The 16802-nt window shown below is 40.2% G+C and overlaps 1 long non-coding RNA gene across 1 annotated transcript; it reads left to right on the top strand.

Moving 5' to 3' along the window:
- The first annotated feature begins 410 nt into the window (after positions 1-410).
- Positions 411-1358, top strand: LOC123123485 (uncharacterized). The gene is made up of 2 exons (XR_006460638.1): positions 411-848; positions 947-1358. It is a non-coding gene; the product is annotated as an uncharacterized lncRNA (long non-coding RNA).
- The last annotated feature ends 15444 nt before the right edge of the window (positions 1359-16802 follow it).

The following is a 16802-nucleotide window of genomic DNA, read 5'->3' as shown; positions in this document are numbered from 1 at the left end:
ATAGTTATTCTTCACCCCCCCCCCCTCTATTTTAACATCAATGCGTCGTAATTTTACGTTTCGTAAATTTTGTCTTATTTCAGACATAAAAAGAGAACGTAAGAAAATATATAATTGCCGTAAAAAATATTTTATATTATGTAAATTACAAATGTAAAAACATTGTGTAAAATGTACATAAATGTATTTTTTCTGGTATTCTTACCTTTTTTATGCCAAATTTTACACAATGAATCAATATGACTGTAATTATTTATATTTGAAATATAATTTACTTATGAAATTATCGTAAGATTAGCCTGGGTGAAGAGTAACTTTTTCTGCACTTTGGGTGATGAATAGTAACAATATATATATATATATATATTCTAATTTTGGGATTAGAATAAGTATTTGGATCACGGGCCCGATCAGTCTTTCCCGAGATCCACAGAAAATCAACTGCGCCGGCGCGTCCCGATCCCAGAATCCCCACGGTGACGCGGATCCACCCCCAACCCACCTCCAGCCCCCGGCTCCGGCGACGCCCCTCTCGCCGACGACCCTGCCGGCCCGACGCGCCTCTCGCGGCCGCCGCCCCAGCCCCGGCGCGCCTCTCGCGGACGCCGCCCCAGCCCCGGCGCGCCTCCCGGCGCCGGGCCCCATCCCCAGCGCACCTCTTTCCATTCCCAAATCGCCTCCCGCCGCCGCCCTCGATCCCCACCACACCCCCACCGCCGCACATCCGCCGGCCACTACATACCCTGGCTCGGCTGCACACGACCGGGATCCCCCATCTCCCAGCTAACCTTGCAGCTGCACACCTCCTCGCTCGTCCTAAGGTGCCGGTCGTTCGATCCACTCCACTGGTGTGCACGCCTCGACACAGCCGGCGAGAGCCACTACTCCTTGCGCTGCTCTTTTCTCCAAGTTCGTGTAGCTCTGATTTCTTCGTGTTCTATTGCAGGTTGGGCGTTATGTGAACTGCGGACGGATCAGTGGTTGGACCAGCAGCAGTTTACTGTACCAACGCGGTTGATCCCACCTGGCACACGTTCGCCTCTGTCGACGGCGGTCAGCACCTAGCTTCTGTTGCTTCCACGGCAACTGCTCATGCGCACCTCGAACGCATAACGAGTTGTCCCCTGGTTCTTCTTCTGCTCATGGAGTTGGAGCGTGCTGCAACTTCCTTTCATTTCTGAAACTCATATCCCTCCAATTTAGTCCACGTATTATTCTTGTAGGTAGATTTGAACAATCTAAAACTGGAAAAAGAATGCGTCAGTATAGCTACTCATTAGAAAATGGTCAAGTGTATGTTGCTTTTGTGGTTTTTGTGTGTGCTCGTATTTGCATAATTTACCTCAAATGAAAATTCAGTTACTTGTGTACCTATGTCGACAACATGACAAATTTTCTCACCACCATCTAGTTTTGCTAAAATGAGTTTGTTTGTCTTACCTTATATATATGTGAAGAAAATTGACGGCAGCAAATTTCTCCTGAAAATAAGTTCAAATAAAAACATGGGAGAAGGTCACATATGTGTACCAGGAAAATGTTTGCGCAAAAATGCAGAAGACTTTACTATCCATGAGTTTGTGTACATGCTCCTTTTTTGTGGCTGCTGCAGGCTGCAAGACCTGTCGTCGTCATCCCCACTTAGCCCATGTCATGAAGCTTCGCTCCCCTACTACTGCTACACGTAAGTGCTCGTCTGCAATTTGGCACGAAGTTGAACAACTTTAGCTAGAGTTCAGATAACTGAATGGCAGAGGTTGCTCTAGAACTACAGTAGTATACTTCAGAGTTCAGAGTGCAGATAATCAAATGTTCATACAGTCAAATCTGTTGGCCTCGTGATTATATGAAGATATTCAGAATCAGAAGTTCAAAAGAAGAGTTCCATAAAAGTCAAAATCAAGAAAGAGCACTATGAAGTATAATTACTAATAAGACTAGTGTGTCTGGTGCGTGCTTCCGGACCGTGATGTATCCTGTGTGTGTGCTCGTGCGTTTGCATGTGTGTTGTGAGCTCACATGTGTGCACTCAGGTTTTTTTTTTCTTTTGTTGAGCATTCGTGTGTGCTCTTGTGTGTGTGTGTGTTGCATAGGTCCTCCAGTATGTGTGTGTGGTCTTAATACATGTTCACAAAAAGGTTGTTTGCCTATCTAAAAAACTTACAACTTTTATATTTGTCCATCTCTCGGTGCATTAAAAAAATAGACACTCACTTTTCAAAATTTAGAAGCTCGCTCACTAAATAAATAGAAATACGCTTTGACAAACAATAAAAAAATAGTTTGTGGAAGTTTGGGATTTAAGAGACTAATAGATCAGGAAGTCTGGAAAATACAAATGAAAATGTACGAAAACCTAACATGGGGTGGTTCGCCATAAAAAAAGTTCAGGGGCATTCCTGACACGAATTTTTTTCAATAAAAGGATTAATTCAAAATTTATGAAAAAAATCAAATTTATTTTCCTATACTAAAGCAAAAAAAAACAAGACGTTCAAATTAAAAAACAGACCAGTTCAATATTTATAGAAAAAGAATTTTCCCGTTTCTAAAAAATTGAGAAGTTCAGATTAAATTAACATAGCAATTAAATGATTACTAAAAACTTAGATTTGTAACCGCTACTAAAGAAAAAAAAAATAGATGTTCAAAATAAAAACGAAGCAGTGACAAATTCATGTAAAATGGATTTTCATAATTTTTAAAAAACCTATAAATTCGAATTGAATAACCAAAGCAGTTCGATATTTGCTAGAAAAACTCGTATTTTCCGGTACTAAAGAAAAAAAAATGAGAAGTTCAAATAAAAAGCCGGAGCAGTCGAATAAATATTAAAAAAAAGGATATTCCCTGTTTCTTAAAAAATCTAGAAGTTCAAATTTAAAAAGTTGATCATTTCAAAATTTATATTAAAAATGGACTTTCCCATTTCTAGAAAACCTAGGGGTTCAAATTTAGAAGGCGAAGAAGTCCAACGTTTATTACAAACCCAAGAAGGCCAAACTAAAAAAAATGAAGCATTTCAACACAAATTTATATAAAAAGGGACTTTCTCCCTTTAAAAAACCCCTAGAAGTTCAAATCTAAAACACTGAGCGGCTTGATGTTATTAAAAGACTAGGATTCTTTTCTGTTACTAAAAGAAATAAAACCATTTTTTTATGTTTTTGTATGTTATTAAAAGACAAGGATTTTATAAGATGGTCGTGTGTTGGTGTGTTCGGTTTGCTTGTGCTATGGATACGCTTTTCCATTATTTTTGAAATAATTCAGAAGTTCTTACATACAAAATACAGAAGTTCAAAAATAAATTTTTGTAGCAAAATTCACATGCGAAAAATATGCTCAGATTTGTTGCAAGAAGGTCACGTGCACCTCCGTTCACAGTTTAGAATTTATATTGCGGGACGTCTGACCTCCAATTACATGTTTTAAAATTGCAAAAAGTGATGTCCGACCTTCAATAGCGCGTGATATCGACGTACACACAAGAATGTGACCGAAGTTTATAGTGAAAACAACGAGAAGTTCAAGTACTGCAAGGAACTCATTTCAGGTGAGAATAAAAGTATAGAAAAATAAAAGCTTAAAAGGTTTGTTGAAAGAAGTTCAAGTGCTCTGTCCGGAGAAGTTCAAAAATTCTTGCGAGAGAGGTTCACCTTGTATTTCCATGTTCGATTTTTTCCGTATAAAAATCGAATACAATTCTTTACTCAAAAATATAAAAAGGTGAAGTTCAAATTGAAATAACAGAGAAGTTCGGAGTTTATTAAAACCTAGGATTTACCTGTTCAAAAAATTAAAAAACACAACGCCATTTTTTGCACTTTTAAAAACAACTCATAAACGAAAAAAATGGTTGCTAGAAGTTCAAGTGCTCGGCAAGGAAAATTTTTAAAAATTCTTGTGAGAGAGGTTCATCATGTATTTAGATGTCCAAAATACATAAAAAATATGTTGTTTTTGTGTTTTAAAATAATTCTCTCAAACCAGAGAGAAGTTCAAAGTGATAACAACCGAAAGTTCACGTCCTACATGGTGTGTATTTCATATAAGAAATATACAATAAAGTGAAACAGAGTGAAGTTCAAACAGACATGCCCCAGAAGTTCAATTACTTCACGTAGTGCAAAAAACACCACGTAAAAAAATCACCACGTCAAAAACAGAGTGAAGTTCGAATAGACACGTCCTAGAAGTTCAACTACTTCACGCAGTGCAAAAAACAACACGTTAAAAACAGTGTGAAGTTCGAACAGACATGCACGAGAAGTTCAACTACTTCACGCAGTGTATTTCCATTTGCGATGAAGGCAGAAATCACGATCTCTTCATTTTCTAATTTACTTCAAAACAGTAGGAAATCATTTGTGTAAGTTCAAGTCCTTCATCGGAGAATGTTCAAAAAAATATTGTGAGAGAGATTTGTACAAAAGAAATATCATTTGTGTGACATTGACGAATGTATGAGAAAATTACAAAACGAAAATACGTCACGGAAGTTCAACGTGAAAACAGCTGGAAGTTCAACTACTACATGGAATGAATTTCAAATGAAAAACTTTTAAAACCGTTGCGAGTATGAAAAAGTGATCAACACGGGAAAGTTGCGTGTCTACAACAGCTTTCCATCGGTATATCACTTCCTTAATTCCGGTGAGTGTTCCGGTGCGTGGATGGAGAGCCACGGGCAAAAAAAAAACACGTGAAAAAACAAAGTGAAGTTCAAGGTTTCATACCGAGAAGTTCAGGTACTTCACGCGATGCATTTTTCACGAATCTGTTTCGCGATAAAGGCAGAACGAATGATCTCGCCATTTTCCAAATTATTTGAAAATAGTAGGGAATCACAGAAAACCATAAACATGAAAAAGTTTCGCATTTTCCTTAGCTTTTCAACGGTATATTATTTGCCCCATTCCAAAAAAGTTTGTGGAAATTATAGCGAAATACGTTTTTAGCCATTTTGAAAACTGACATAAAACAGTAAGGAATTGGGAGAAATAATATATACCAAAAATTTTCGCATTTCCTCAAGCTTTCCAACGCCATATCATTTGTTGCATTCGGACATAGGGTTAAAAAAGTAGGTTGAAAATACGAACTCGGTGAAACTTCTACCGTTTTCTAAATCACTTTTAAACCGTTCAAAATTAGAAAAAACTTTCTACATGAAAAAGTACCGCATTTTCATAAGCTTTCCAACGCCATATCATGTGCCTCAATTGGTTTAGCCGTTTAGAAATGAAATCGAAAATACGAACTCGGCTGTTCGGTTTGTGAAATTTTACGATTTTCTAAATTACTCTTTAACCGTAGGGAATTAGAGAAAACTTTCAACATGTGGATGGAGCGGTTTTGCATCAGCTTTCCAAAGCCATATTACTTGCCTCATACTGATAAACGGTTTAGAAATGCGATCGAAATTACGATTCACGGTTTTTGTGTGAAGAAAAAACGGTTTTCAAAACTGCTCTTAAACCGCTTACATTTTGCGAAAATTTTAACTTGGGTCATGGTACTCGTGTCCATAGCTTTCCAAGGGTATATAGCAAGCCCTATTTGGGCAATGTTGCGGGAAGTTCAACCTAGCACAGGGGGAAGTTCAGGTCGAACAACTCAGGCAGTAAAATCGCAAAAAACGCGAGTTCTTCACGACCCGAGTGCAAAATCCACCTTGAGTGAGATTCCTATCTAAAACGAGTATTTAGTTGCTAAAAATTGTTTGAAGATTACACTTACATCACATGGAACACGACTAACCAGAAAAACTCGCGGTAGAAGGCACGGTTGCGAAGATAGCCCGAAGGTCGGGTTCGTACAGAGAGAAGTTCAGGCGCGCGTACAAACAAAAATACGTCACAGAAGTTCAACGTGAAAACAACATGAAGTTCAACTACTACGCTGAATGAATTTCAGATGAAAAACTTTTAAAATCGCTGCGAGTATGAAAAAATGATCAACACGGGAAAGTTGTGTGTTTACAACAGCTTTCCATCGGTATATCACTTGCTCAATTCCGGTGCGTGGATGGAGAGCTAGGAGCAGTGGATAGAGATATACGAGCAAAAAAAAGCACGTGGAAAACAGAGTGAAGTTCAAGTACACGTGTCGACAAGTTCAGGTTCTTCACGCGGTGCATTTTCGAAGAATCAGTTTCGTGATAAAGGCAGAACGAATGATCTCGCCATTTTCGCAATTACTTGAAAACGGCTAGGAATCAAAGAAAACCATCAACATGAAAAAGTTTCGCATTTTCCATAGCTTTTCAGCGGTATATTATTTGCCCCATTCCGATAAAGTATGTACAAACTATGCCAAAAATACGTTTTAGCCATTTTCCAATTTGACTTAAAACTGTAAATAATTATGAGAAACAATATATACAAAAAAGTTTCGCATTTGCTCAAGCTTTCCAACCCCGTATCATTTGTTGCATTCGGCCGTACGGGTAAAAAAAATTAGCTCGAAAATACCAACTCGGTGGAACTTGTACCGTTTTCTGAACTACTTTTAAACCATTCCAAATTAGAAACAACTTTTAACATGAAAAAGTAGTGCATTTTCACAAGCTTTCCAATGCCATATCATTTATCTCAAATGGATTATCTGTTTAGAAATTACATTGAAAATACGAACTCGGCTGTTCGGTTTGTGAAATTTTACGATTTTCAAAATTACTCTTTATCCATAGGGAATTAGAGAAAACTTTCAACATATCGAAGGAGCGGTTTTGCAGCAGCTTTCCAACGCTATATTATTTACCTCATTCCGATAAACGATTTAGAAATGCGATAAAAAATATGATTCACGTTTTTTGTATGAAGAGAAAACGGTTTTCAAAACTGCTCTTAAACCGCTTACATTTTGCCAAAATTTTAACTTGGATCGTGATATTGGTGTTCATAGCTATCCAACGGTATATCGCAAGCCCCATTTGGACACTTTTTAGCTGAAGTTCAACCCAGTACTGAGGGAAGTTCAGGCACGTTACTCAGGCAGTTCAGGTTGTGATCAGAATATTATTCTGATCCCGTGATCAGAATAGTGTTTATATATATATATATATATATATATATATATATATATTCTGATCCTGGGATCATAATAGTTATTCTGATCACAACATCGCTATATAGGCGCGATGTGATGTTCGTGAGATCGCAAACAGAGGAAAAACTGGCCCGTTGTGCACACCCCTGACGGCCCACTACCACACCCACGACTTCTCCTCTCCCTTGACGACGCCTCACCATCCCCTGATCCCCATCGACCAAACCACCGCGCCGCCCTCCCTTGCCTGCCGCGCCGCGCCGCCCTGCCCGCCGGCATCTCGTAGCCCCTCGCCGGTCTCGCGCTGCCGCCCATCGGCTAACCCCCACCGCCGCCCATCGGCGATGCTCTCCGCGCCGCCGTCCCAAATCTCCGCCGCCCACAGGCCTTGAGTGCCGCCGTGAGCCGTGGATCCGAGGCGCCGACGCCTAGCTGTGGATGCCGCCCACCGCCGCCAGAGTCCCCGAATGAAGACGAGCAAGCCTGCACACCCTCACTCACGTAGCCTCCTCCTGATGGGGATCCACCGTCACGGCGCTCATGTCGTTCGGCATCGCCACCTCCGACCGTTCAACAACGGCGCTCCTGGATGTTCACCACATTAGCGCCCAAATCCCAGCCATCCAAGCGTCTCCGACACAACTCGACCCCTCTCCGCCCCTGCATCACCTCCTCCGCTGGCGTTGAAGCCATCGTCGGCCCTGTGGAACAAACGCCGACGCCGCCCTCCAAGAATCCAAGCCGCCGCCTGCCACCAAGATCCTACGCCGCCACTAGTGGCTCCTCCCAAACCCAACGCTCTGCACCCCCATCTCCTCCACGTCCTGGCCCGGCTCCATGCTTCGGACCTGGAGAGGAGGTGGCTGGCCCGGCTCCATGCTTCAGACCTGGAGAGGAGGTGGCTGGCCCGGCTCCATGCTTCGAACCTGGAGAGGAGGTGGCTGGCTCACACCTAGAACGAGGATGGTGCTGGCCCGGCTCCATGCTTCGGACCTGGAGAGGAGGTGGCTGGCTCACACCTAGGACGGCTTCGCGTTAGTCCAACTACACTGCTAGTCCCTGTCCAGGTTCTGCCATTTCTGTGCATCCACTCCTGTGATTGCTGCATCTAGAGTGAATGGCTAGTCCCCTAGTCCCCTGTTTCTTTGGATAAATTTTTTGTACAAGTTTCGTGAAAGTTGTGCTGATTTGATGCCCTCAACTGTTTGTGGTTATGTCTCTGATAACTAACAACAGCTTTCGTCCTTTGCCCAAATTTTTGTGAGCAACAAATATTCATACATGTGCATTATATTATATCAGTTCTTGTGGGAATACCTCTACAGCAAGTTCGTTTTTGCATCTCTTTCACTAAAAAATCATATTGTACAATTCTAGTGTATCTTCTTGAAGTTCATATTGTCAAGACCTCGAAGCTCACATAATATAGTTCAGGGTAGTTCAGAAGTTTGGATGACTCATGTCTGATAATTTTTTTGTGATACATACACGCGAGCTTGTTCATATTTGTATATTTGTTAATTTCATTATCCGTTAGGATCTGGTATTAGTAGTCTATTTTTTATGAGCAGTCTTGTTCGACAAATGCTTTATTATAGTGTGTGTTTGAAGTTCGTATTGTCAAGGTCACGAAATTCACAACCTGTCACCAGAGTCCTGAAGAAAATACATGTGGGTTTGGCATGTCTCACATCCTGCAGCAACGAGCCCCTGCAAGCACCGAGCCACCGGTGTTCTGTCCACAAATCTGCGAGGGATGTAAAAGCGGCTGTGGCATATTGTCAGCTGCCCATGAAATATAAGCCTATTATGTTGTCCTTCAGTAGCAGTTCAACAAAAAACAAAAAAAACTGCAACAATTCTACATTGGAAACTATGATATTTCAGGTCTGCTACTATGTACGTGCTTGTTGGTATGACTATGAGTACATACATTTTGTCTTGGTTCTTTCCCGCTTCGGCTTTCTCTGCCATGGATGTGTGCATGCGTGCTATGTGCGTGAGTGTGCTACATCAATTTGTGTAAAAGAAGCATTTTCAATTGGGCAAAATTAGTTGATGGTTGTCGAAGTTCAGACATTTCTATTGGTGACGTTCAGTAATTATAGAATGAGAAGTAGTGTGTGCCGTCTTGTGCCCACAAGGTGCCACTGGCTGCTACACACCCTGTGCTGCTGTTGTTGCTGCTTTAACTTTTACGTGGCTTGCAAAAAAGTTTTTTCCTTTGGATATATGTGATCCAGTACACTTGTTCTACTAAGTAGCAGGGTACGTGCTTCTTACGGGCCACACATGTGAAATATGTTTGTTGATTTCACTTGATGGCATGTACATCAGTTCGAAATAGAAAAAATGGGAGATCACTAGGGAAAATGTGACAAATCCACGGAACAAACTTGAGTAATTCATGTGGAAATTGCAAAAGGTAAAAATAGAAAAACAAGCAGTTGAAATTAAAAAAAGCAATTCAAAAGTTTCTAAAAATAGGATTTACCCCATTTCTAAAAAGCCTATAAGTTCAAATTAAATTTACAAAGTGGTTCAACATGTGCATAATTAAAAATGAGGAAGTCCAGCCTTATCCTTGTGAAGGTTCACTGTGTGCCAATTGCAGAAATTCACAAATTTCAAAAAAGATATATTCCAGTTGTGTGTGCCGTGTGTGTGGGGTGTACTAAAAACGTTTTGTGGGTGAGAAGTTCATAGTTTCTGTCGCTGATAGTTCAAAAAATCGCTTTTGAAAAAATAGAACACCTTGGGTGTCCAAGAAAAGAGAGTTGAACACATGAAAAAAAATCAATTGACAAGTGAACCGTGTGAATCCAGGGTTTTATAAAAAATGTTCCATTGTAAAACATTATCTAACTAAAGTGAACAGTAAAAAATATATGAGAAAAGGCAAAAATTGAACATCTGTTTCAAAAAATAGAAGTTCAAAATTAAAATAGTGGAGAAGTTCTTTATTAATTATAAAACTAGGATTTTCACCTTTATTAAAAAAACCAAGAAGTTCAAATAAAAAAGCAAATTGGTTCAAAAATTATAAAAAAATGACATTTTCCCCATTTCAAGAAAAAAAACTAGAGGTTCAATATTTATTACATTATCAAGAAGGTCAAATTGAAAAAACTGAGCAGTTCAAAAAGTTTATAAAACAGATTTTCCTTCTTTTAAAAATAAGAACTAGAAGTTCAACTTTAAATAATTCAGTAGTTCAATATTTATTACATATAGGACTTTTCCCGTTACTAATGAATGACACCGAGAAGTCCAAACTTAAAAAAATATGAAGTTGTTTAATGTTCATATAAACTCAAATTTTCCCAAATGTTAAAGATTAAAACCAAGAAGTTCAATTTCGAAAAACAGAGTAGTTCAATGTATATAAAAAACTCAGGTTTTTGAGTTTCTAAATAATAAAACCAAGAAGTTCAATTGGAAAAAGCAGAGTAGTTTGATATTGATTTGAAAACCGGATTTTTCTAGTTACTAAAGAATAAAGCCAATAAGTTCAACTTGAAATAACGAAGAAGTTGGATGTTCATAAAAAACCCTCCATTTTTCACATTTCTAAAAAAACACAATGAAGTTCAAATAAAAAAGTAAAGCGGTTCAATGTCTATAAAAAACTTAGATATTTTTGTATAATCGAGAGAAGTTCTGATTGATAACTGTCAGAAGTTCACATACTAAACGGTGTACATTTTGTATTAAAAAGAACGAAAATGCAAAGCCTAAAGTTTTGTTGATAGAAGTTCAAGTGCTCGGCCCGAGAAAGTTCAAAAATTCTTGTGAGAGAGGTTGAACAAAAATACGTGACAAAAGTTCAAGGTAAGAATAAAAGTATAGAAAAATAAAAGCTTAAAAGGTTTGTTGAAAGAAGTTCAAGTGATGTGTCTGGAGAAGTTCAAAAATTCTTGGGAGAGAGGTTCACCTTGTATTTCCATGTTCAATTTTTTCCGTATAAAAATTGAATACAATTCCTTACTCAAAAATATAAAAAGGTGAAGTTCAAATTGAAATAACAAAGAAGTTCGGAGTTTATTAAAACCTAGGATTTACCTGTTCAAAAAATAAAAACACAACGCCATTTTTTGCAATTTTAAAAACAACTCATAAACAGAAAAAAATGGTTGCTAGAAGTTCAAGTGCTCGGCGAGGAAAAGTTCAAAAAATTATGTGAGAGAGGTTCGTCGTGTGTTTAGATGTCCAAAAATACATTAAAAATGTTGTTTTTTGTGTTTTAAAATAGTTCTCTCAAACCAGAGAGAAGTTCAAAGTGATAACAACCGGAAGTCCACATACTACATGGTATGTATTTCATATAAGAAAAATATAATAAAGTGAAACAGAGTGAAATTCAAAACAGACATGCCCCAGAAGTTCAACTACTTCACGCAGTGCAAACAATAGCATGTCAAACAATAGCACGTCAAAAATTAGAGTGAAGTTCAAATAGACATTCCTGAGAAGTTCAACTACTTCACGCAATGCATTTCCATTCACGATGAAGGCAGAAATCATGATCTCGTCGTTTTCTAATTTACTTCAAAACGGCAGGAATATCATTTGTGTAAGTTCAAGTCCTCGGTCGGAGAAAGTTAAAAAAATATTGTGAGAGAGGTTTGTACAAAAAGAATATCATTTGTGTAACACTGACAAAAATGGATGGGAAAAATACAAACAAAAATATGTCACACAAGACCAACGTGAAAACAGCAGGAAGTTCAACTACTACACTGAATGAATTTCATAAGAAAAACTTTTAAAACCGTCGCGAGTATGAAAAAATGATCAACACGGAAAAGTTGCGTGTTTATAGCAGCTTTCCATCGGTATATCACTTGCTTAATTCCGGTGAATGAAGAGGTACGAGCAAAAAAAAGCACGTGAAAAACAGAGTGAAGTTCAAGCAGAACTACCACAGAAGTTCAACTACTTCACGCGATGCATTTTCGACGAATCTGTTTCGCGATAAAGGCAGAACGAGTGATCTTTCCGTTTCCAAGATTACTTGAAAATGGCTGGGATTCAGAGAAAACCATCAACATGAAAAAGTTTCGCATTTTTCATAGATTTTCAACAGTATATTATTTGCCCCGTTGCGATGAAGTTTGTAGAAATTACTGCGAAAATACGTTTTTAGCCATTTTCAAAATCAACATAAAACCGTAATGAATTTGGAGAAACAATATACACCAAAAAGTTTTGCATTTGTTCAAGATTTCCAACGCCATATCATTTTCTACGTTCGGACGTATGATTAAAAAAAGATATCAAAAATACAAACTTGGTAGAACTTGTACCATTTTCTAAATTACTCTTAAACCATTCAAAATTAGAAAAAAACTTTCAACATGAGAAAAAAACGCATTTTCATAAGCTTTCCAATGCCATATCATTTGTCTCAATTGGATTAGGAGTTTAGAAATGGCAACAAAAATACGAACTCGGTTGTTCGGTTTGCGAAATTTTACGATTTTCCACATTACTCTTTAACCATAGGGAATTAGAAAAAAATTCAGCATGTGGAAGGAGTGGTTTTACAGCAGCTTTCCAACGCCATATTATTTGCCTCATTCCGATAAACGGTTTAGAAATGCGATCGAAAATATGATTCACGTTTTTTGTATGAAGAAAAAACGATTTTCAAAACTGCTCTTAAACCACTTACATTTTGCCAAAATTTGAAGTTGGGTCATGATATTGGTGTCCATAGCTTTCCAACGGTATATCGCAAGCCCCATTTGGGCAATGTTGACAGAAGTTCAACCTGGCACTAGAGGAAGTTCAGGTCGAACAACTTAGGCAGTAAAATTGCAAAAAACGCAATTTCATCACGACCCGAGAGCAAAATCCGCCAGCGAGCGAGATTTTATTTAAAACTGGTATTTAGTTGCTAAAAAACATTTCTAGATTACACTAACATCATATAGAACACTACTAACCAAAATAATTCGCGGGGGAAGTCACGGTTGCAAAGATAGCCCGAAGGTCGGGTTCGTACAGAGGGAAGTTCAAGCGCGTGTACAAACAAAAATAAGTCACAGAAGTTCAACATGAAAATAGCATGAAGTTCAACTACTACGCTGAATGAATTTCAGATGAAAAACTTTTAAAATCGTTGCGAGTATGAAAAAATGATCAACACGGGAAAGTTGCGTGTTTACAACAGCTTTCCATCGGTATATCACTTGCTCAATTCCGGTGAGTGGATGGAGAGATAGGAGCAGTGGATAGATATATACGAGAAAAAAAACACATGACAAACAGAGTGAAGTTCAAGTACACGTGCCGAGAAGTTCAGGTTCTTCACGCGGTGCATTTTCGAAGAATTAGTTTCGCGATAAAGGCAAAACGAATGACCTCGCCATTTTCTCAATTACTTGAAAATGGCTAGGATTCAGAGAAAACCATGAACATGAAAAAGTTTCGCATTTTCCGTAGCTTTTCAGCGGTATATTATTTGCACCATTCCGATAAAGTATGTAGAAATTATGCAAAAAATACGTTTTTATTCATTTTCCAATTTGACTTAAAGCAGTAAGGAATTAGGAGAAATAGTATATACAAAAACGTTTCACATTTGCTCAAGCTTTCCAACGCCGTATCATTTGTTGCATTCGGACGTACGCTTAAAAAATTATCTCCAAAATACGAACTCGGTGGAACTTGTACCGTTTTCTGAATTACTTTTAAACCGTTCCAAATAAGAAAAAACTTTTAACATGAAAAAGTAGCGCATTTCCACAAGCTTTCCAATGCCATATCATTTGCCACAAATGGATTAGCCGTTTAGAAATTACATTGAAAATACTAACTCGGCTGTTCGGTTTGTGAAATTTTACGATTTTTAAAATTACTCTTTATCCATAGGGATTTAGAGAAAACTTTCAACATGTCGAAGGAGCGGTTTTGCAGCATCTTTCCAACACTATATTATTTACCTCATTCTGTTAAACGGTTTAGAAATGCGATCAAAAATACGATTCATGTTTTTTGTATGAAGAAAAAACGGTTTTCAAAACTGCTCTTAAGCCACTTACATTTTGCCAAAATTTTAACTTGGATCATGATATTGGTGTCCATAGCTTTCCAACAGTATATCGCAAGCCCCATTTGGACACTTTTTAGCTGAAGTTCAACCTAGTACTCGGGGAAGGTCAGGCGCGTTACTCGGGAAGTTCATGTTGTGATCAGAATATTATTCTGATCCCGTGATCAGAATAGTGTTTATGTGTGTGTATATATAGGGTGGGTCTATTATGATAACACCCTCTAGAGTCTTATTCTGCACACCAAACCCTTATTCTGCTAACACCACCGAGTGACCCGTAGCTACAAACAACGACAACTGAACTATGGAGGTAAAAAGAAAAAGAAAAAGAAAACACACCCCACCCACCCCATCTTATCCTCTCCTCAACCGTCTCTCTCCCCGTGCTCCACGACCACACGGCACACACCGCCCAGCCCGCCACCTCCCTGGGCCGACGGACCACCTCCCCCCACGCCGCTGCACCACCTCCCCCCGGTGCCGCCCCGCCTCCTCCCACCGGCCGGCGCCATCCCGCCTCCTCCTCGCACCGGCCGGCCCCGCACCATCTCCGGCGCCCCATCGCCCCCACCACCGCGGCGCCCCACCATCCTCTCCCCTCCGGCGCGTCACCATCTTCCTTCCCCACGGTGGCCACCAACCCCACCCCTCAGACACCCCACCACCCCATCTCCGCGGTGCCCCACCACCCCCTCCCCTCCGGCGCGCCACCACCTTCCACACCCGCGGCCCCGAGCTTCCACCGCTGGATCCGACGAGATCCGTATCGTGCCGAGCTTCCACCGCCGGATCTGGTCCACCCTGCCCCACCATGGCCATGGCTACTGCACGGCCTCGACCCCGCACCGCTGCGGCCGCGGCCATAGCTCCGCCACGCGACAGTTGGCCTCCACGGCCCGTGCCCCGTGCTGCCCCGACCGCGGCCCCAGCTCCGCCCCCTCCGCAGTGTCGGGCGCGTCGACGGTACCGTTGTTCCTCCCCAGCCACCCTCCTCCCTCGTGCTCACCCGCCGAGTGCCACATCCTCCTGACCCCATCTCGTTTTCTCAGTGCAGCTCGGCGGCGCATGGACGTGCAGTGCAGGGGCGCCGGCAAAATGATGACAAGGATGGTGTGTGCCTTCTGGTTTGTGGGCTCATTGGTTTTGCAGCTCAATTTTGCTTGTCAATGCAGCCCATTTTTGCTCGTCCGAGCAGTCCATAATGCTCCTGGGCAACCACTTGACATCCTTTCTCATCCATATTGTGTGTGTGCAGTTCTGTAATCATGGTCGTGCAACCCATCGCCGCTAGGGTGTGTGGTTTGGTCAGTGTGGGCGTGTGGTTCAGTGCCCTCCAATGTGTGGGTGGGCGACAACAAAATGTTTACTGAATGCCATTTGATTTTCCAGATTTACAAAGATGTTGTAAGATTATTTTTTTGAAAAACTGTAGTTAATTGTAAAAAACACTAAATGTCGTTTGATGCAGTTCGGATAGGGACGCTACACCGCAGTCTGTCTATATCATCGAGAGGTATAAGCAGTTTGTTAATTTTGCCTCTGTTGTAAATTATTCAAACAAATGCAGTGCACTTTGAGAGAAGTTGAAGCCCATATCATAAAAAAGTAAAGTCGCTTTGGGCTAAAGATGTTCGCTTGGCGGAAGATGTTCACTTGTTTCATTGCTGTAGTGAGCTTCTATCTCTGAGCGGTTCAGTATGTTGCCAAGTGCAAAAACAAATTGGAAGAAAACAAACTTGAAAGGGTTGATTTTTTTAATGCAGCTCACTATGTTAAAATAAAATTGGAAAAGAACAATTGATGCAGTACACTCACCTCGTCCCTGTAGTGCATACTTGTTGATAAAAGACGTTATGGAGACCATAAAAGCAAAATAAAAGAAAAATTATGTCCCACAAAAAAGAAATCATGCAGTGCACTTGCTTGTCCAATGAAGTGCGGTTTTTAGTCTAAATAAGTGTGGTTTTCTGTCTGATGCAGTACGGCTCGGTTACGGTAGTCTCGAGGTTCACTTTTCATAGTATTGTGGTTCACCAGCACTCGACATGAAGTGCACTCCACCTCGTTTAGGAAAATTTACGTCCCACAAAAGAAACCATGCAGTGCACTTGCCCATCTAATGAAGTGCGGTATTTCGTCTGAAGCAGTGCGTTCTTCTTTCCCCGTCCGAGAAAAATACGTCTAAACAAAAAGAAACCATGCAATGCACTTGCCCATCTAATAAAGTGCGGTATTTCGTCTGAAGCAGTGCGTTCTTCTTTCCTCGTCCGAGAAAAATTATGTCTAAACAAAAAGAAACCATGTAGTGCACTTTCCCATTTGATGTAGTGCGTTATTTTGTCTGAAGCAATGCGTTCTTCTGTGCGATGCAGTAAATATGACGATTTTGGTCTCGCGAAGAACAGAGTGTCCGCTTTTCGGTAAAATCGAAACTGCTCTTAAACCGTAAGGATATAGAGAGAGTGTTCTACATGAAAAAGTTGCATCTCGTCGATATCTTTCCAATGGCGTATGATTTGAATTATTTCGACCAGCCGTTCATAAAAATTTCACGAAAAAACAGCCGCTGCCTCTCGAAGTCAGCAGCATGATTTTCAAAATTAACTAAAAACCGTAAGGAATTTCAAAACCATTTCAACATATGAAAGTTGCGCCTTGTCCATAGCTTTCCAACGGCGTATCATACGTCTCA

This window comes from Triticum aestivum, chromosome 1B, assembly GCF_018294505.1.
Source record: "Triticum aestivum cultivar Chinese Spring chromosome 1B, IWGSC CS RefSeq v2.1, whole genome shotgun sequence".
NCBI lineage: Eukaryota > Viridiplantae > Streptophyta > Magnoliopsida > Poales > Poaceae > Triticum > Triticum aestivum.
This window is presented reverse-complemented; position numbering and strand designations above follow the sequence as displayed.